The sequence below is a fragment of the Pleurodeles waltl genome, chromosome 3_1 (genome assembly GCF_031143425.1).
Source record: "Pleurodeles waltl isolate 20211129_DDA chromosome 3_1, aPleWal1.hap1.20221129, whole genome shotgun sequence".
In the NCBI taxonomy this organism is placed as follows: Eukaryota; Metazoa; Chordata; class Amphibia; order Caudata; family Salamandridae; genus Pleurodeles; species Pleurodeles waltl.
Window position 1 is genome coordinate 213,245,779 of NC_090440.1, and position 21,851 is coordinate 213,267,629.

Genomic DNA, 21,851 nt, shown 5'->3' on the forward strand with positions numbered 1-21,851 from the left:
CAGTGCCATCCCCACACATGTGCAAGTGCTATGCTCACTGTACCTCTTGGCCTCGGGTAGCTATCAGGGGGTGATTGAAGTGGCAAGTGGGGTATCCCAAAGTGCACTCTCACGGTTCTTCAGATGTTTCCTAGATGCCATACTCACACACATGTCCGGATACATATACCTACCCAGGAATGAGGCAGAAATTAACAGCACCAAGTTGGAATTCTACAGAATTGCCAACTTCCCTCATGTAATAGTGTGTGTAGACGGGACACATAAACAAATTTGCCATCCTGCAAATCTGGAATATCTGTTCCGCAATAGGGAATGCACCCACTCACTGAACATCCCACCCTGAAGCTATACACACAGGTCACTGTAGAAACCATCCATGCCCTGCTAATATTGCTTATTTTTACCAAACAGGTGACAGTGCATATGCGCTATGACCATGGATACTAACCCTGTAGCTAACACCTAGCAATGAGAATGAGAGGCGATATAACAGTGCACATCGGCGGACCAGGAATGTCATGGAGAGGACCTTTGGAGTGTTTAAGGCAAGATTCCGATGCCTCCACAAAAGTGGAGGTGCGCTCCAGTATGCCCCAATAACAGCATTCAAGATAGTTGGCGCATGCGCAATACTACACAACATTGCCACCAGACGTGGGCTACATCTCACCACTGCAGACCCAGATTCGGAGGATTAGGAGCAAGAGCTACCACATCGGCATCCTGGCGATAGAAGCATAGCAAATCAAGGCAGACAGAGACGGGACCACATTGCAACCCAATACTTTGGAAGGTACGTGGCAACTGACACCACACTCACTAGTGTCACACACAAAGAGCCAAGTTGTGTAGTGGAACAAACAAAACATTTTAATTTGTGAACCTAATGTCGAAAGAACATAACTGTCCGGAAGGGGCTGCACATGTCCACCCTTTATGAGGACACATTAACTGCATGTGCCTCATTAGTCCTGCAGGGTTCCTACCTACATCCTCCTCCTGGTTCACCCAGCATGGCTCGTCCCAGGTGGGTCAGCTAACCCCTGAAGTGCACTTCCACTCCTCAGTACACGTGTGTCAGTGGCAGATACACTGCTGATAGTGGACCCCTCCTCACTGTCCTGAGGGGTCTCACCCGTGCCCCTTGCCACCTGCCTGGCCTCCAACATGTCCACTGCGTGGCTAAGTCAGCCCAGTCCCCGTGCCACATCCCCGGCAAAGTGGCCAAGTTCCACCTGCAGACTCACTGTCCGTCTTGACAGGCCTGTAGTGTTCATGGCAAGACGGCCAATGGATGTTGCCGTGCGGTCAAATCTAGTAACTAGGTGGCGCTCCCGGTGCCTTGCGCTGTGTGTCTCAGCCACCAGTTCCGTCACCAGTTGGCGGATTGACTGTGTAAGTTCGCTAACATTGTCATTTAGTCTTGTGAACTGTGTGGTCACATCAGGCAGGCCTTGTGTCATATTATTGTCCAGTCTCTGCAATGCACCTGATATTATCTGTAATTGCCTTGTTTGCAGGCGCTGACCAGAAAGGAGAGATGCCTCGACTGCAGACATTGATGCCTCCCCTATATCCTCCTGGGGCACCACCTGGACTTGGCCTCTGCGTCTGCAATGCGGTTGTGCTGCTGGCTCTGGATGTCTCACTGTGTGGCTGGGGCCAGGTGTTGTGTTTCCTTCCTCCATGTCCTGTATTTCTTCTGGAGGGGACTGTGGTGGTGTCGTGCTGGGCCCTGGAATGGCTGCTGCACCCTCCTGCACTGCCTGTGGCCTGCTGTCTTCTCCTTGGATGGTGTGGCTGGTGGGGGTGTCGTGTGGAAGACCTGTGGGACATAGGGAACAGAAAATCTTCAGGAGGGAGAGGGACCGGGAGGTTACAGGTCCAGTGTACGGTCTCCCATCTTAGTCATAAACACATACAGGGTACACTGTTCCTAAAAGACAAGAAAGGTCTAGGGAATTTGACGGGAATGCGCTCCGGAGGGTAGGTTCTTCGCTGAGGACCGTGGACAGACAATTTCTGTGCAGTCCTTGGGCTCGCGCTTCCTATGGAGCCATTTCTCCTAACAGGGGGCGACCGTTTTAGATGTAATTTAACAAATGATTAAATGTAAGTGATTTCTCTTCTATTGATAATTGGAGAAGCATTATTCTGGTCCTGAAGAAGCGTCAGCGGATCCATCTGGACCAACAGACCCGAAACATGTCGACCTTTTGGTAGAGGTACCACACTTTTTGGGACCCTCCATGTCTATTTCGAAAGCTGTTGAGCATTATACTCAATTTCTGCTTTCCTTTTGTGTTTTTAACCTTGGTCTTCATTTCCCTTTTCTGATTAAAATTATGATGGAGGTTGGAAGTGATTGACCAATTTTAACAAATTTTTTTGCTCTCCTGTTTTTGGACTGGTGGTTAGCTTCTTTCCACTGTTCTTCACACTAACAATTACGGCTGACAGCTCCCTTCTTGGGAGCACGTCAGGCATTGCAGTGCCGGCCTGACGTGGAGCAATTCCCGATGATGATGCCTGTCATCCAATGTGATGCGTGAGGGCTTTGCTCCTCAATATCTAGGTTCCCTAGACCTTTCTTGTCTTTTAGGAACAGTGTACCCTATATGTGTTTAGGACATAGGGAACACACTGTCAGTCTCTAACATCTGTTGTATGCCTCATAATAAACATTTGCCTATATGCTGACTACTGTACTACATTGCCCATAATGCACCATTCTGGTGGTTGCTAGTCTGGAATGGAGCTAGTCTGGTTGTGCCTGCTGCTGTGTACTAGGAGAGTGTGGATATAGCATTTGTAGGTGTACATGCATATTTCATGGTACTCACTTTTGGATGTCCCTTGCGCAGAAGTGTCCAATGCTCCCATTCCTGACACAGCCTCAGGCTCCAGTGTCTGCTCCACCTATTCCTCCATGGCTGTGGGTGGTGGGATGGTGGATGGGCCTCCTCCTGTGTCCCTCATTTCCCTGAGGCGCTCTGCCACCCTCTCCTTTGTTCTGGAGCGCAGGTCGTACCACCTTTTTTTGATTTCATCAAGGGTTCGGTGACTCACCCCAATGGCATTGATCCTCTCCTGGATTTGCAGCCAGATCTTCCTCTTCTCAGTGTCTGGGACACTCAGTGCTGCAATTGCTAAAAAGTTGGTCATGGTGCTGGCAGCATTCTTCTGTTAGCACCTCAAGTTCTTTTTCTGAGAACTTGAGTTTCCTTTTCCTTCCTGCACTGCCTGTGTCTTCCATGGTAGCAGCAGCTCCTCTCTCCAGGTAGTTGCACAGCAGTTTGAAAAGGGTGTGGTCCTCCCTCCTCCCAGGTGCATTTGATGACTTCCTGGTTCTGATGTCATCAGCAAGAGCCAGGAAGTGTTTTTCCAACTGTTTTGCTGTACCTGCATGCAATTTGCGGGCCAGTCGCAAATTGCGAAACCCGACTCGCAAAATGCGAGTTCGCTTTTAGCGAGGTCACAAAAAGCGACCTCGCTAACAGTGTACTCGCAATCTGCAGTGCGACATCATTTGCGAGTCACAATTTGATGTCGCTTTTTTTTCTTGGATCCCATTTTGCTAGTCGGAAATTGCGAGTCAATGCAAATCGCAATTTCCGACTCGCAAAATGTTTCCTACTTACATCTGGCCCTAAGACCCTCCAAAGTCCAAATAACAACTGATTCTAGCATGGGTGCTCATGGACTGCAAATATTGATTAAGATTTCAATGCACATTTATTTATCGCTAAATTATGTTCATTGTGTTGTCTAAAAGCAGTAGTTATTTCATTACTGAATGTAACTTCATCATGTCCAATAGCACACTGTATGGAATGCTGAGTTTGGCCTATCCAATCAGAAAGCTGAAGAGGCTGACTCTAACAACTGTTGCTGACATGCATTCTGCATTTATTGAGAAACAAAACAAGGGTATATAGCAGAGAAGGACATTTCGGCCCAGTTTATGCAACATATGCTGGCGCTTCATGGTACAATACAGCTGAATCATTTATGAAGACATACAGACCAAGGTAGGGGTGGCCAAGTTTTACAGCACAGAAGAAAGTCAGCCTTCCTGAGAATGAGGCCACTGCACTGATATCACACAGAATGTTGGAATCAAATACCAACACTTAATTCCAACCTTTCAAGTCGGATGTCACATTTCCCCTCTACTCAACATAGTCATCAGATACATTTACAAAGCAATACATTACTAAGAACTACATCTGACAGCGATTGCAGCCTTGGTTTACATGACCGTTTACCTGAGGTTCATGTATCTTTATGCTGTCTTTCATTGTGTAACTAGAAGTGTTCGAACTCCTTGTAAGCATATAGGGAAAGTTGTTCATGGCTCTGACAACCAAAACACATTCCAGCAAGTTTACCACCTTGCCAACATTGCACATATTTCCATCAGACATGTCAACATTCAGGCTCATTACTCCTACCACCCTCAAGAGATCAGAGAATTTAGACAGGCCTGCTCTCAACATTCGCTCTTTCCCAACTTTTACCAAATCACTCACTTGAAAATTGACACATTTTGTCCTACTCAACTGGTTTGTCCCTTGATATTTCTCCACAAAACAGTTATTTTCTTTTACACAAATCCCTTTATTTTCCTCCACAATTACATTAAATAATTCAGCCACTATGATATTGTGCATTGCTACTTGTACTCTCATCTTTTCAAAAGGCTATTGTCAACCACATATCTGGGAGTGGTGCAGTACGTCCATACCAATTCTTTGATGGCCTCCCTGCAGTTAATTCCCTTTGCTTAATTTAACACCAAACCACTTTTCTATAATGCCATTGCTTATTTTAATATACTGCTCTTTGTAGGTGTTCTATATCATTATTAGACAGAAACCTATTCCAAGCTCAAGACAATGATAGCTGGAGAGTCCTAGTCGCACTCCATTGTCTGTTATAGGGTTCTTTGGGAAGACTTCCTTAAGAAATCCACCTTTTCTGCATGGTCACCCCTGATTGTTTGCCTTTTGTTGTGCACTGTATTTTGGCTGGCTTTAGAACTCTGTTTACCCCTGCTAACCAGTAGTAAAGTGTCTGTGCTACTCCTGTAAACATGATTGAATTGGCATACTCTGAATTTATATATTTAACTTGCCATTTAAATTCTATTAGTGGACAGCAGCACCAATTGTGCCATCCACTAGAGTAGAGTTGTAAACCGGGTTTCAGGCCTACCACCGCAGCCTGACTGCAGCAGTGTAAAAATTGCAATTCGACCTGTCAAAATAAACCTTTTTGTGAGGTTAAATATTAAAAAGTCACCCATATGCAGGCCTTATAGACCATAAGGCAGAGTGCATGGTATTTAGTAGTAGGCTATGTAAAGATTAAGGTCTGCATTACAAGTTTGGAAGAATAAGTGAGGTATTTACCAAACATGATAAATAAACTTACTCTGGAGTGTGGTAAATAGATCCTGTTCCGACTTCTTAACCTGGAAATGATGCATTATCTGTGGAATCGTATTTAACAGAAAGAATTCCTGAATATCTTATCTTTTTTGTGGAACGTTTCCCCAATAAATTTTAGCGGGTTTGACTTGACTGAATTTATCAGGGGAAAACTGTAAGGGTGTGATAATTATAAAACAACTTGTGATTCTGATCCATGTTTGCAAAGTGATCAGAAATTAGCCTTACACATGTAATTAGGACCTTATTGTTAAACATGCCCTTATAGTGATTAGCAACTCAAACTATTTTCACTGTAGGAAAGCTGGCTGGCCAATAGAGAAAATCTGAGTGCAGATTAACATACTGATAATGTATCTCAGGAATAGCTGCAAAAATGATTAAACAACTACTTTAAAATATATATATATAGATATATTTATTCAATTGTTGCAGTTTGATACAGGAAAGAAATATAAGTTCAAAAATAAATCAATTGAAATCACGACTACAGTGTTCATCGCTGGGGAAGATTCGACACAATATACGTAGAGCCAGCGTACATCAACATATTACTATTACCCCAGGGTAGAAAATACTGGAATCCCTCTTTATGCGGCTAGAGCCCTACTTGCTCCCCAGATACCCTTGAACCTACGAGTTACACTGATTCGTTTAGCATACAATTATTCCTTGATACGTACTGTCTGCATTTTAAGTTCCCATGTCTCGTAGGGCAGAGGTATCAATGACTTCCATGCCTGTAAAATTAATGATTTAGCGACTAGGGAGGCAATAAAGAAAATTTGCTTTGAATGAGTCAATAAGTCTGTATTGCTGGAAATACTAAAAGGTGCTCTTAACCCCTTCTGTGCCTTGGACGAGGTGATCTCGTCCAAGGCACCGGTTCCCGGGTGCCTTGGACGAGATCACCTCGTCCTGCACCCGGGAGCCAGGGGAGCACTAGCGCTCCCCCCATGGGCCCCCCACCCACACCCCCCAGTCGTGGATGGAAGGAGAATCCCTTCCCTTCCAGGCCCGACCCCACCCACCCCCGTGACGTCAGCGCGCTATCATGTGCTGATTGTCACAGAGACCTCCTCCTTCGCGCTGGAAGCTCAGCTTCCAGCGCGCTCACAAGAGAAATGCAAAGCATTTTTTCTTCCGATCACGTGGAGGAGGCCGGAGATGAATTTCCTTCCCTTTGAAGTCTCTCTGAGCGTTTCAAAAGCCAGATTGTAAAGCAATCCGGCTTTTGAAACGCTCACTAGACACCAGGGAATTATTTATTGTTATGAAACTGCCCTGGGGGCAGAAATCTCTAGGCACCAGGGATAAAAATATATATATATATATATATATTTTTGTTGTATTTTTGAGGTGGGGAGCGACCCCTTAGGCAAGGGTTGCTCCCCTAGGGGCCAAATTATATTTATGCCATTTTTGCCCCCCCTGGGGGCAGATTGGCCTATTTTTATGAGGCCAATCTGCCCCCAAGGGGGACAGAAACCACTAGACACCAGGGAGTATTTTTTTTTTTTCTTTGAATTTCACGTAAGGGGAGCGACCCCTTAGGCAAGGGTTGTTCCCCTGGGGGGGGGGAATTTATTTTAGGCCATTTCTACCCCCCTGGGGGGCAGATCAGCCTATTTTAATTAGGCGATCTGCCCCCAAGGGGGGCAGAAACCACTACGCACCATGGATTTCTTTTTGTTTGTTGTTGTTTTACAGATGGGGAGCGACTCCTTAGGCAAGGGTCTCTCCCCTGGAGGGGCAAATTGTATTTAGGCCATTTCTGTCCCCTTTGGGGGCAGATCGGACGATTTTAGGTCAATCTGCCCCCAAGGGGGGCAGAAACCACTAGGCACCGGGGATCTTTTTTTTTGCTCCAACGTCACGCAAGAGGAGCGACCCCATAGGCAAGGGTCACTCCCCGGGGGAGTGCGGGGCAAATTTATTTTAGGCCATTTCTGCCCCTCCCGGGGGCAGATCGACCTATTGTAATTAGGCCGATCTGCACCCAGGGGGGCAGAAACCACTAGGCGCCAGGGCAAAAAAAGAATTGTGTTATTTGTTTTGTTTGTTTGTTTTTTTAGAGATGGGGAGCAACCCATTAGGCAAGGGTCGCTCCCCTGGGGGGGGCAAATTGTATTTAGACCATTTCTGCCCTCCTTGGGGGCAGATCGGCGGATTTCAGGTCAATCTGCCCCCAAGGGGGGCAGAAACAACTAGGCACTGGGGATTTTTTTTTTGCGCCGATGTCACGCAAGGGGAGCGACTCCGTAGGCAAGGGTCCCCCCCCAGGGGGGTTGGGGGGCAGGGGGCAAATTTATTTAAGGTCATTTCTGCCCCCCGGGGGCAGATCGGCCTATTGTTATTAGGCCGATCTGCTCCCGGGGGGCAGAAACCTCTAGGCGCCAGGGGTAATTTTTTTTGTGTTTTCTTTTTCTTTGTTTGTTTTTTTTAGAGATGCGGAGCGACCCATTAGGCAAGGGTCGCTTCCATGGGGGAGGGGGCAAATTGTATTTAGGCCATTTCTGCCCCCCTTGGGGGCAGATTGGCGGATTTTAGGTAAATCTGCCCCCAAGGGGGGCAGAAAGAACTAGGCACCGAGGATTTTTTTTGCACCAATGTCACGCAAGGGGAGAGACCCCGTAGGCAAGGGTCGCTCCCCAGGGGGGGTTGCGGGGTTGGGGGGGTGGGGGGAATTTATTTTAGGTCATTTCTGCCCCCCGGGGGCAGATCGCCCTATTGTTATTAGGCTGATCTGCTCCGGGGGGGCAGAAACCTCTAGGCGCTAGGGGTAATTTTCTTTTTGTGTTTTTTTTTTTTTTTTTTTTTTTAGAGATGGGGAGCGACCCATTAGGCAAGGGTCGCTCCCCTGGGGGTCAAATTGGTTTAGACCATTTCTGCCGCCCATGGGGGCAGATCGGCCAATTTTTGTTAGGCCAGTCTGCCCAAACCACTTAGGCACCAGGGATTGGTGTGTGTGTATGCGTGTGTTTTCTTTAGGGAGGCAGCCCCTTGGGTAAGGGTCTCTCCCCGTGGGAGCACATTACTGTTGCCCATATCTGCCCCCCATGGGGGCAGATGGGCCTATTTTTGGAAGGCCCATCTGCCCCAAGGGGTGGCAGAAAGCCCACCAGAGTCCAGGGAAGTTTTTTTTCCAAAAATAAGAGGGTGGGGGTATGGCCATGCCATAAATGGGGCCAAAGTTGTTCTGCCCACTAGTGGGCAGATGGGGCAATTACCCCTGATCCACACCCCGGGGGGGCAGAAAGTCTACTAGATGCCAGGGAATTTAAAAAAAACAAAAAATATTGGGGTGGTGGCTACCAACCTGTATGGGCCTGGTTACGCCGCCACCTCAACTGAAGGGGGTAACAGTCTTTCAGCTCTCCCCCGCACTCTAAAACATCTTATCCCACAGCAAGCAAGAAGGCATTTCATTATTTGGGGTTTTAGTTTTACATTTGGGCCATGAGAACTTGGCTTACTCTCAAAATCGTCCCACTTGGAATGGTGAGGGCTGCACTTTATGGACTTTGGGACGCTGCCATGTAGAAAAATCCACAAGACCTAGACACATCGGAAAACGAAACATCTGGGTGATTCCAGACTGGTGTGTTTCACATGCACCCTCACCATTTTTGTACCCACAATCCCCTGCAAACCTCCAACTTTGCTGGAAATCACACGTATTTCCCACGTTTTTGTGATGGAACCTTCCGGAATCTGCAGAAATCCACAAAATTCCCACCACCCAGCATTGTCTCATCTATACCGATAAAAATTCTGATGCACTTGTCAGCCTAAATTTTTTTTTGCAAACTGCCCTTTTGGACCACCTTTGTTCCCCCTCAATATCGACATGTTTTTGGCTCTTCCCTTTCACAAGCACTTGGCCCACCTACACAAATGAGGTATAATTTTTACCGGGAGACTGAGAGGAACACTGGGTGGTATGAAATGTTTCCCAGTGCGGTGATCCCACACAGAAATGTGGGAAAAATTAGATTTTTTAGCTAAATTTGAGGTTTGCTGAGGATTCTGGGTAAGAAAACATTGTGGGATCCATGCAAGTCACACCTCACTTGACTCCCTCGGGTGGCTAGTTTTCAGAAATGTCTGGGTTTGGTAGGTTTCCCTAGAAGGCTGCTGAGCCCAGGACCAAAAATGCAGGCGCCCCCCTGCAAAAACAGGTAGTTTTGTATTTGATAATTTTGATGTGTCCACATTGTGTTTTGAGCCATTTCCTTTTGTGGGCGCTTGGCGTACCCACACAAGTGAGGTACCCTTTTTATCGGGAGACTTGCGGGAACGCTGAATGGAAGGAAATTTGTGGCTCCTCTCAGATTCCAGAACTTTCTGTCACCGAACTGTGAGGAAAATGTGTTTTTTTAGCCAAATTTTGAGGTTTGCAAAGGATTCTGGGTAACAGAACCTGGTCAGAGCCCCACAAGTCACCCCATCTTGGATTCCCCATAGGTCTCTAGTTTTAAAAAATGCACAGGTTTGGTAGGTTTCCCTAGGTGCCGGCTGAACTAGAGGCCAAAATCTACAGGTAGGCACTTTGCAAAAAAAAACCTCTGTTTTCTGTCAAAAACTGTGATGTGTCCACGTTGTGTTTTGGGGCATTTCCTGTCGCAGGCGCTAGGCCTACCCACACAAGTGAGGTATCATTTTTATCGGGAGATTTGGGGGAACACTGGGTGGAGGAAATGTGTGGCTCCTCTCAGATTCCAGAACTTTCTGTCACCGAAATGTGAGGAAAATGTGTTTTGATAGCCACATTTTGAGGTTTGCAAAGGATTCTGGGTAACAGAACCTGGTCAGAGCCCCATAAGTCACCCCATCTTGGATTCCCCTCGGTCTCTAGTTTTAAAAAATGCACAGGTTTGGTAGGTTTCCCTAGGTGCCGGCTGAGCTAGAGGCCAAAATCTACAGGTAGGCACTTTGCAAAAAACACCTCTGTTTTCTGTCAAAAAATTTGATGTGTCCACGTTGTGTTTTGGGGCATTTCCTGTCGCAGGCGCTAGGCCTACCCACACAAGTGAGGTATCATTTTTATCGGGAGACTTGGGGGAACACTGGGTGGAAGGAAATTTCTGGCTCCTCTCAGATTCCAGAACTTTCTGTCACCGAAATGTGAGGAAAATGTGTTTTTTTAGCTAAATGTTGAGGTTTGCAAAGGATTCTGCATAACAGAACCTGGTCAGAGCCCCACAAGTCACCCCATCTTGGATTCCCATAGGTCTCTAGTTTTAAAAAATACACAGGTTTGGTAGTTTTCCCTAGGTGCCGGCTGACCTAGAGGCCAAAATCATCTACAGGTAGGCAGTTTGCAAAAAACACCTCTGTTTTCTGTCAAAAAATGGGATGTGTCCACGTTGTGTTTTGGAGCATTTCCTGTCGCGGGCGCTAGGCCTACCCACACAAGTAAGGTGTCATTTTTATCGGGAGACTTGGGGAACATAGAATAGCAAAACAAGTGTTATTGCCCCTTGTCTTTCTCTAAATTTTTTCCTTCCAAATATAAGAGAGTGTGTAAAAAAGACATCTATTTGAGAAATGCCCTGTAATTCACATGCTAGTATGTTCACCCCGGAATTCAGAGATGTGCAAATAACCACTGCTGCTCAACACCTTATCTTGTGCCTATTGTGGAAATACAAAGGTTTTCTTGATAGCTATTTTTCACTCTTTATATTTCAGCAAATGAATTGCTGTATACCCAGTATAGAATGAAATCCCACTGCAGGGTGCAGCTCATTTATTGGCTCTGGGTACCTAGGGTTCTTAATGAACCTACAAGCCCTATATATACCCGCAACCAGAAGAGTCCAGCAGACGTAATGGTATATTGCTTTCAAAAATCTGATATTGCAGGAAAAAGTTACAGAGTAAAACGTAGAGAAAAATTGCTGATTTTTTACCTCAATTTCAATATATTTCTTTTTCAGTTGTTCATTTCTGTAGGAAACCCTTGTAGGATCTACACAAATTACCCCTTCCTGAATTCATAATGTTGTCTACTTTCCAGAAATGTTTAGGTTTCTGGGATCTAGCAATGGTTTCATGCCCATTTCTGTCACTGACTGGAAGGAGGCTGAAAGCACAAAAAATCATAAAAATGGGGTATGTCCCAGTAATATGCCAAAATTTGTTGACAAATTGGGATTTCTGATTCAAGTCTGCCTGTTCCTGAAAGCTGGGAAGCTGGTGATTTTAGCACCACAACCCCTTTGTTGATGCCATTTTCAGGGGAAAAACAACAAGCCTTCTGCAGCCCCTTTTTCCCATTGTTTTGAAAAAGACTGAATTTTCACTGTATTTTGGCTAATTTCTTGGCCTGCTTCAGGGGAACCCACAAAGTCTGGGTACCTCTAGAATTCCTATGATGTTGGAAAAAAAGGACGCAAACTTGGCGTGGGTAGCTTATGTGGACAAAAAGTTATGAGAGCCTAAGCGAGAATTATTCCAAATAGGCAAAAAAAGGCCTGGCACAGGAGGGGAAAAGGCCTGGCAGCGAAGGGGTTAAGGAGTCTGGAACAAGAGAGACATGCACTTTGGAACTAATTCACCAAACTATTCTCTCCCAATATTCCACTGGACATGGGAAACATATATGTAGCCAGTCCCCCTGATTGCATCTACAATGCGGGTATTGCCCTGAGGCTGTTGGGAATGGTTTTTCTCATACAACAACACGGCAATTGTAGAAGCTAGCGGATCTATTGTTTTCTCAAATTTCTGCAAAAAATGATGAATCTGAACTTAGGAAAACATAAGACGATCTGAAAGAAATATTCCATCTGCTCTGAATTGGGTCCATGTTTTGGCTTGGTTGCCCAATAGAAAATCGGAAAGCCTGAAAAATCCCAACTTTTCCCACTCTCTGAGATGAGTCGGGCTCAGCTTGAGGCCCAGCATTCCCGAATTGCGAAGCTTAATTGATTGGTGAATACTCAGAACTTGATATTTTTCAGAAAATTGCAGAGCCCTGAGTGGAACTAGACTAGGAACTTTGTACTTAGTACATTTTGGAAGTTGCAGTACCTTAAGGAAATGTGGGAGCTGCGTACCGCTTCCTGCAAGCATTTGCTTTAAATAGAGATTGTAGTCTTATTTGTAGGATAAGGCAACTCTTATAGCCCAGTCCAAGAAAGCAGCCTCATAATTTTTACCGCAATGAGGTAGAGCCAGCCACCCTTCATCTACTGCTAAAGAAAGCGTATCAAGCTGAGTATGAGGTTTTTTATTTGTCCAGATAAGCTGCTGAAGCATTACCTCTATTGCCTTAGAATTTCATTGGAAAAAATAAACAGAAAGGGAGGACGGATCCACTAATGGTTCGTGGCAGATTTTGCCATTTCTGCAGAAGACCTTGCACTTTATTTAGGGGGAGACATGTAGTTGAGCTGATAAAGGTCGGGGAAGTTATGGGATACATAAATGCCAAGCCGGAAATGAGCCTGCATAATGTAAGGAAGAACGGATTTGGTGCTATTAAACAACAAAGCCTCTGACTTAGCCCTTCATTTCAACCCTGGCGGTCTTAAGACCACCAAGGCCACAGTGGCGGTCGAACTGCCGGCAACATAGGCCGCAGTTCAACAGCCACATTATGACTGTGGGGGGTGCGCCACGGTCGGACCGCCAGCACCACCAGGTCTCCTCCACTGGAGGGGCTGGTGATGCTGGTGGTCCTAATCCACCAAGGCAGCGCTGCAAGAAGCGTTGCCCTGGGGATTACGAGTCCCTTCACTGCCAACTTTTACATGGTGGTTGCACTGCCAAGTAAAGGACTGCAGAGACAGGGTGCAGGGTGCCCCATGGGGGCCCCTGCTCTGCCCTGCACTTGGCATGGGCAGTGCAGGGGCCCTCATGGCCTTCCCTGTTGCACTTTTCACTATCTGTTATGCGGACAGTGAAAAGCGAGATGGGTGCTGGTGCACCCTACGCACTGCAACATTATGCAACTATTATGAGCCGGTTTCAATGTTGTGGCCTGTTTCCCACTGGGCCAGCATGCGAAAACTCTGTTTCTACCCACTGACTCAGTGGGAAACTCTTAATAGGGGCCGCTGAAATCTTAATGAGGGGCTAAGTGTGGTTAACCTTATAACCACCCAAATCTGTAAACACCTTAATGTTCTTGAAGGCCCACTCTATATTCTGTGGCTTTCCTAGAAAATAGAGAATCATATTGTCAGGAAACAAGTTCAGTTTTGAAGCATGAGGTAATGGTGCTTGGATAGAAGTATCTTGGTGAAGAGTGGCTGCCAGGGGTTCAATAAAAAGCACAAACAGCACAGATGAAAGATGGTACCCCTAGCGAGTGCCCCGACAGACTTGCAAAGTCCTTGATTTACATGCATTGACTAAGATCTTGACTTCCACCTTAGAGTACAAATTGCGGATTGTTTGAATAACTTTCATAGGAAAGTCAAATCTATCCAAAATCAAGAACAGCACCTCCCACTGAATTAGATCAAATGCTTTCTCTGCGTCGAGCATGAAGATTGCCTCCCAGATGTTGTTGTGGGGGAAGTAATCAATAGTGTGTAGCAAGAAGTTAGTATTAGTTGATATAGATCGACATGGAAGAAAACCACACTGATCGCCATTGATTACCCCTTGGGCCACAGAGGTAATTCTAGTGGTCAAGATCTTTTTCAGGAGTTTATAGCCATGATTTAATAAACTAATCTGACAATAACAACCTGGTTTCTCAGGTGACTTACTCTTTTTTATGAAGCTGACAATGACAGCCCTTGAAAAAGACGCTAGAATCTCCGTCCCGTTCAGTATATCATTAAAGAGGATAACCAAAAATTCTGCTATTTGTTCTACCAATGATTTATACACCTCAGCTGACAGGCAGTCCTCACCACAGGCCTACCCATTTGGTGAGGTGAGGATTTCAACTTTCACCTCAGTCAGTGTAATGGGGGCTATTAAAGAGGTCTGTGATTCTTTTCCAAGAATTGGTAAATGGACTGATCTTAGGTATAGGTTTACCTGTCCCACATTAGCTGCAAGTGTGGTAGTATAGAGTCTTGAATAGTGGGACATACAAACCTCCTCTGCAGCCTTATAATTGTCAACTAGAATCCCCTGGGCCTCATCGAAAATTGACTTAACAGTGGCATTTTTTCTTTACAGACCAGGCCAACAGCTTGCCCATATGCTTGTTCTCTTCATACTGTTGCTGGAAGCATGTTAGCTGATTAGCTATTTTGCTTGATAAATAATAATCCCTTAATTTATCCTGGGCCTCCTTTAGTTTATGGGTGGCCTCTGAATCCTAAATAGTCTAATAGCTCTGAGCTGTCTTATCAAGCTCCTGCTGGAGGCTGGAAGCTTATTTCCCCCTTGTGAACGCCTTACAGGCTTCCCATATATCAAATGTGGAGGCTGACCCTTTGTTGACATGAAAAAACGCAGTGACCGATGATTAAAGGATCACTATCCCGCCTTCATCTGTCAAGAGTGATTTGTCAAAACTCCATCGCAGTCGCCCAGCCCCGGTCCAGGCTCGGGCTATATAGAGAGATTGAGGGAATCAAATGATCAGAAAAAGGATTGGAGAGAATACTATAACAACCCCTGGCCCACTGAAATAAGAGTAAGATGTAATCTATCTTAGAGGCTGTATTATGCCTTTTAGAAAAGTAAATTCTAGTACCTGGAGATGATCCACTCTCCAGACGTCAACTAACGCCAAGTCATTAATAAATTTTGCCAAAACGGAGGAGACCCTAGGTTTATTCTGTAGCTTATACTTACGCAATGTACCTCGTCGAATGTCTGGTATAATATTAAAATCTCCTCCTACAATGAGCAAACAAGGCAGTGTAATCAAAACATCATACAGGCCCTGAAGAGAGCTTACTTCATCTTCGAGAGAACCGTTAAACTTGGTTTAGAAATATTGTGCTAATTATAAGCCATCTTGCCTGTGTATCTTTAAACATCTGATAGACCTCCCCGGTAAATTCATGTGTTACTAAAATGGCCACCCTGCGTACCGCAGCATTAGCTGATGCAAAGAAGGACTGAGAGATAAAATTAGGCAGCTTGGGAATTTCAGCCTGAAGTTTTAAATGGGTCTCCTGCAAAATAATTATCTGAGAATGTGATGACCCTATCCAATTAAGTATTGCGTGAAATTCCACCTGATTATTAGCCCCATTTACATTGCATGCAGCTACCTTTAAACTCTTTCCTTCCCTTTATCTAGCTAAATAGCACACAAACTGGCAAACGTGGCCTCCCTATCCTGAGGGTGCCCTCTCAGTATTGCACCATCTTCAGCTATATTTACTTTTCAAATCTTAACATGTCCTCTCAATACCACATTGTATTTCCCAGCTACCCTCAGACTGACATAGCATACCTCAAAACAATCCGTGAGCATATCACCTGCTATTTTTCCCCACCCTGCCACCCCACACTCAACCCTCCAGTGTGCTCCCCCCTTTCTCTTTGGAGCCCTACACGTCATAGGCTCAAATCTACCCAAAAAAGCTCCGTCCCTTGGGAGCCCAAGACCCACCCCCAACCCATCCCACCTTCCTCCTGGGATGGAATGCAGTGATGTGGCACTCCTGGGTTACGTCTATGGAGTAACAGCAGCACATGGTTGTGGGTGAGTTGGTTAATCAAGATTAATACAGGAACAAATTAAACAAAGTCTAAATCATCTAAGATCAAAGATCTCTTCTAATTGATTGCAATAAATCTCTAGCATGAGCAACTGTCTAAAAAATTTGTGTCTGTCCCTTAAAGAATACTCAAAAACACCAGGAGCCTTATCCGGTAAAATGTGCTTGATGATACGGTTGGAGATCACTTTATTAAAAGAAGTCCAGGCCTCATACTCCTCGGGCAGACCTACAAATCTTAGGTTGGAGCATCGTGACCTGTTTTCTGATTCATCCAGCTTACTCTGTAGTTCTTCCAATTCCGCCTACATCCTTACAATTTCATTGACGTGCTTGGTATTAGAATGTTCCAGATCAGAAACCTGCTGCTTCACATGTGATATACAGGAAGAAAGTTGAAGAAGGTTGCTATTAATTTGACTCAACTGTTCATTATTTTCCTTGCAAGCTTCTTCCTGGGATAGCTTTATATCCTATAGTTTTTTAAGACCTCGGAGTGTATTGCTTTCAGTGATCAAATCTTGAGAGGCAGACATGATATAGGCACACTCGGTGATAAAGGCATTGAGGCTAAAGACTGTGTCACTGGTACAACACATAATGCTTCCATGAATAAAGAAGAGTACCCCTGACTGAGAATCTCCTTTCGTACCCTCAGAGTTGGATTAAGCCTGGAAAAATGCCTGATTAGAGCCTTCCAAAGCAGGGTGGACCGGCTGCCTCTGACACCCCAGATTGGACTTCTGAGGCTGGCACGCAATTTTGGGGGAAGCCCTCTCGGTTCCTGCACACTTTGGATTAGTGGCAGTAAACCTGGGATTTGCTGGTTTGTATTTAACACTTGCACTTTCATTTGGTTGAGAAGTATTACTGTTTGTTTCCCTTAGCTGGCCCCCGGAAAGGAGCTTCTCATGTTCTATTCTTAGAGACGTTTGGCACCTATATTGTTGACTGGTGTATGTAGTCTTCAATAATGGCAATTCAGCAGAGTTTTGGGGCTTTTGAATATCCAATGAAACACCAGTAGACTTAGACTTTGTCGGTTGTAGTGCAACCCCCTGTTGTGGCACCATTACAGAATCATTGAGATGAGCCTTTTTATTAGAAAACATGATAGTTTTCTGGGTCTTTGTAGTCACTGAAGGGGACAATGCACAAGCTTTTGCACTTTGAAGGGTTTAGCCGCTAGTTGAGATTTGGGCAATCCATCGCGTAAAAGACGCTTCATCCTCTTCACGTGTGATAGTCTGTAGCATGAAGAGCTTGGCAGGGGATGCCAGCGACTCCCAAGGCAGCAGCAGGTCACATCTATGCTACACAGACCACTTCCGCTACTCCCCTTGATCATCTCCACCGGCAGGTCGACATAGTGTCACCCTACTGGTTGCTTCTACCCCATATGAGCTTATAGCCTCAAAGATTCTTAGAGTGAACTGCTTGCTAATTCTGATCGGTGTGCAGGCCCCTAAAAAAGGGAATCACAAATCACGAAAAGACCTCACCCCTAACTCCCTATCTTGGCGCTGATTATTCTGATATACTGAAAGGTATCCTTTTGATCCTCATTTGCTTCCTGGTCTCTTCAACATATGTCATAGACAGAAAATCTTTTTTTTTTTTACTCTCCCCTCAATATGCAGTGAGAAGTTCCTGTAGTCGGCTGTAAAGAGGAGAACAAGTGCCTGGTTGCTGGCCCCCCTCACCCTCGCTCAACTTGCCCCCATTGTAGTGCTTTGAATGGTTAGCGAGATGAAGCCAGACTCACCACAATGTCTACCTGGGTGTCTGCGATGGCTGTCCCTCAATCTCAGCTCCTTCTGCTTGAGATGCTTGCAGTCAATATGCCTTTGTGGCATGTCAACCATGGCGCTTAAGAGGGCGACAAGCGCAGCTGTGCTGGTGCTGCACCAGTGCTTCCTGAAGGGGGTGCAATAGAGGAACGTTGCCTTGCTCGAGACGCGCTGCTGCAGCGAGATCTCAAGGACACTGGATGAACACTGTGCTTGAATACGCTATCCGCTCTTCGCTCTCGCAGTACCATGAACCTCTCCCCGCAAATGCCGTATCATTGTGGAGACATGCAACTCACCCTACGGCCATGTTAATGATAGATCCCAGACGCAGCTAGTCACTGAGCATGACGAGAGCTCCACGTGATGTCAACCGGTACATGGTCACTCATCGCAGCAAAATAAAACTACTTTTAATAATTATTAAAAATCAATTTCAACTGTGAAGTCAAATTTTAATAAATATTAAGAGAAAGTAACTTTTAGAAAGTTACTTTTTTCCTGCCTGAAGTTCCTGGATGCTACGTTTTGAATTGCTCTCCAAACGTCTGTGAGCTAGTAATTAGCACTTGAATAAGTGTGAAAATGTGTGAAATGACTCTCATAAGCAAACATTAGACTGTCCTTAATGAGTAAATGACTCCTCTGAATCTCATTAAACATGTAGTGTAGGGGCAGTGACACTGCAGTGTCCAATTCTGCTAAAGTATCAAATCCTGATTGACAGGTCTGCTGGGTCTACATATAAAAGTGAGGTTGCACTTGAAAAGACTGATACCAAGGCATTTTTTGTGTATCTACTGTATGGTTGCTGAAAGACACTGCTTTGTTCCACTTCTGTCTCTGGGTTTATTGGGGTATACTGGTTGCTTCATGCTGGATTTTGGTGTTAGATGTATGAGGATACTAGGATGACCATAGTGTACCCCCCATACTTTCCCAGCCCTTAAAGTCCATGTTAAGTGTGGCTGTACACATTTGTCATCTTGAAAATGCCCCTATTGGTTAGGATGTGCCCAGGTGTCATTACCCTTCACTGGCCAATGCCAGGCATAAATGTGGCACTTCAGAACACGTTCTAGACCTGAGGAGGAATATAGGATGACTGAACCTGCTGTCTGTGACCTGAGAAGAGCTATACAGGATTGGACTTGCTCCCTATATTGTACCCATGACAAAGAAGTGTACTTACATGGTCATAAGGATGGCCCTTTGTTTAAGCTACAGAAATACCAACTGAAAAAAGGCACAAACAAGGTACAAGTAAAAAATTGCATGAAATTGCTAAGCTTAACGTGTAATTTGCACAGCACTCTAAAAACTATAATCAAAGCAGACTGGGGTCGCAATGAGTACAGGGTAAGCCTAATTTAAATCTGTCAGGTAAGAAATCTAAGATAAGTAAAAGATCACATTGTGAAGGACAGAACTTCTGGGACTCATAAGAGGGACAACAATGTGGACAGTGTAGTTTAGAACAATTCAGATTAGAAGGCCTTCTGGATAGTTAAAGAGCACCTGCCACCTCAGTTGGCATACCCAAACAAATCAAAGCTAGACATTTAGATTCCATGCTGTCAGTCTTCACCTCAATCAACCGAGAATAGGACATATCAGCATAGAAGGTGAAAGTGTGATCTCTTATTCCAGACCTACCAATAAGATATGTAAAACTAGAAATCAAGTCTGCTTTTTCCAACATAGAACTAGCAGATTTATTGATTACCCCTACCTCCTACTTTTGATAAATATTCTGCAGAGCATAGGTATCAAGGGAAATGCAAACAATAATCCCATAATGACAAGGCATCCACTACCCAAGCTCCTTGCTTCCTCCTCTGTAAGTAGAGCAGAGTGGACTGATGGCATGCTGTCAGACCCTGTTCAGGACGTTCAGAGGGCAAACAGGGACTACTGTGACATAGATGTGGGTGCAGCAGTCATTTGCCTTTGATGTCCTGGAGTCCATCTTACTATGGCTTTGCAAACTGGGCCAAGTACAAGACCTTCAGTACTTGACGCTCAGTGGTAGCAATGATGAGCAATTACAGGCTTCTCAGGGAGGTAGCAGGGGGGTGCATCAAGTTCAAAACTCATCAATAACCCTACAATAATTGATTGTCCTTCTTAGTGCTTACCTTTTATAAAATGAAAATACTTTAATGCCCTCAAAAACAAAATACTACACACTACCATATGCAGGTATGAATAGGCACTGGGCCACAGGACCCAGAGTTCAAGGTCTCCTTCCCACCTCCTTTCCCTAAGTAAGTGCAAGATATGGGTGCAGTTTTCATGAACACGTGCATTGCTACCCCTCTCGTTCAGAGTTTGTGTGCTCAGTTTTACAGTCTTAAGTCCTGATTATGAGTGGGTTGGTGTGAACCCCTCTTTGTATAGGGGATCAGATTTACAATTTGTGTGATTTTTACTACACATACAGCTGCTAAAGGCACTTCTCAGGGTGGTAATGTAAGATAAGTCCAGAATTTAGGAAAATAAAGCATCACCACCATACGTTGTCTACTACCATTGTTGTACACCTTGATATTTCTGCCTAGTCGAGTAAAGTAAAGTCATTTTCATTATATTGATATTTATGTAAATAAGCCCAGAACTGAGAAAAGTGGAGCATGTCAGACCATACATTTGTCTGTCAAGCTCAAAGTATGCCTGTTTGTCACTACCTAGCCAATTTAGCACACTTTACAGTCGAATGAGTTGAAAAATGAAGTGGTCCAGCATAAGACTGCCATCTTGAATGATGCAGTCTAGTCTTTAGGATACCCAGAAGTGCGGATGTAGTGAAGGATGCAGTCCATGTTTTACTTCATATAAAAGCTCCTCTAAATGAGACACAGAAAAAGATATGGACCCCGATGTGGGGAATAGGTGAAATCACCCAAACGGAACCTTGATGTAGTGAGTACAGCATAGCTGGAGGAGAGGGCACGTTAGAGGATAAATAGCGTTCCTTTCTAAATTACATTAATTGTATTAATTATGACCCTTAGAGTATGACTACATGGTTGGATGGAGGATCCATGGGCAAAAGCCCATTGTTCTTTACTTATATGTATTTGTCATAAACTAAGGGCCTTATTATGAGCCTGGCTGTCCAAGTACAGTCAGACTTGCGGTGACTGTTGGACCGCCACACTCCAGGCGGTGAGACCACCACTTTATGACCATGGAGGTCAGACTGCCAGGGGACCGCTGTCACTGCTGTGACCATGGTTCCTGACAGGCTGATGGAGGTTGGGGTTGTGCTCAGCCATGGCGGATCTGAACTTAGCGTTTCAGTGCTGATCATAACCCCGCCTCTCCATGGCACAGACCCCATCTTGGAAAGACTGGTGGTAAACCGGTGCTGAGGGCCACGGGGGCCCTGCTTTGCCCATGGCTTGGGCAGTGCAGGGGCCTCCCTAACCAGCACCATTGGAAGGCACACGGTGTTCTTTGCTGGGGTGCTACGGTATTGGCCTTGGCTCCCTTAAGGCAGCCGAGGCCAATACCAGTGCACTGTCCCTGCAGGTCAGCCCAGTGGAAATGTCGTAATACAATTTTCCCGCCAGGCAACCCAGCTGAAACATTTAAATATGACTGGTGGGGGATGCCACTGGCATGGTGGTGGCATCCTCCATGCGGTATTGGCGGTCCTGTGGTGGGACCATCAATGTTGTAATGAGTTCCTAAGTGTTGTTTTTGTTTTTATATTTTAGTCTGTTACCACAGAGTTTTTCTGAACTCATGGTTTGCTCACCATTTTGTGTTTAAAAATATGCACTTCAAGCACTATGACAGCCCGATGTTTCATTGGAATTGCCCACAGAGTGGGGTGTTGTGGGCCAGAGATTACTTTTATCCGTTCTTGTGACACAATTATGAGTAGTTGTTTTCATTGATTTCTCCTCATTTTCCAGGTTTGGAAGAAGTGTCTACCAACTTGGTATAAT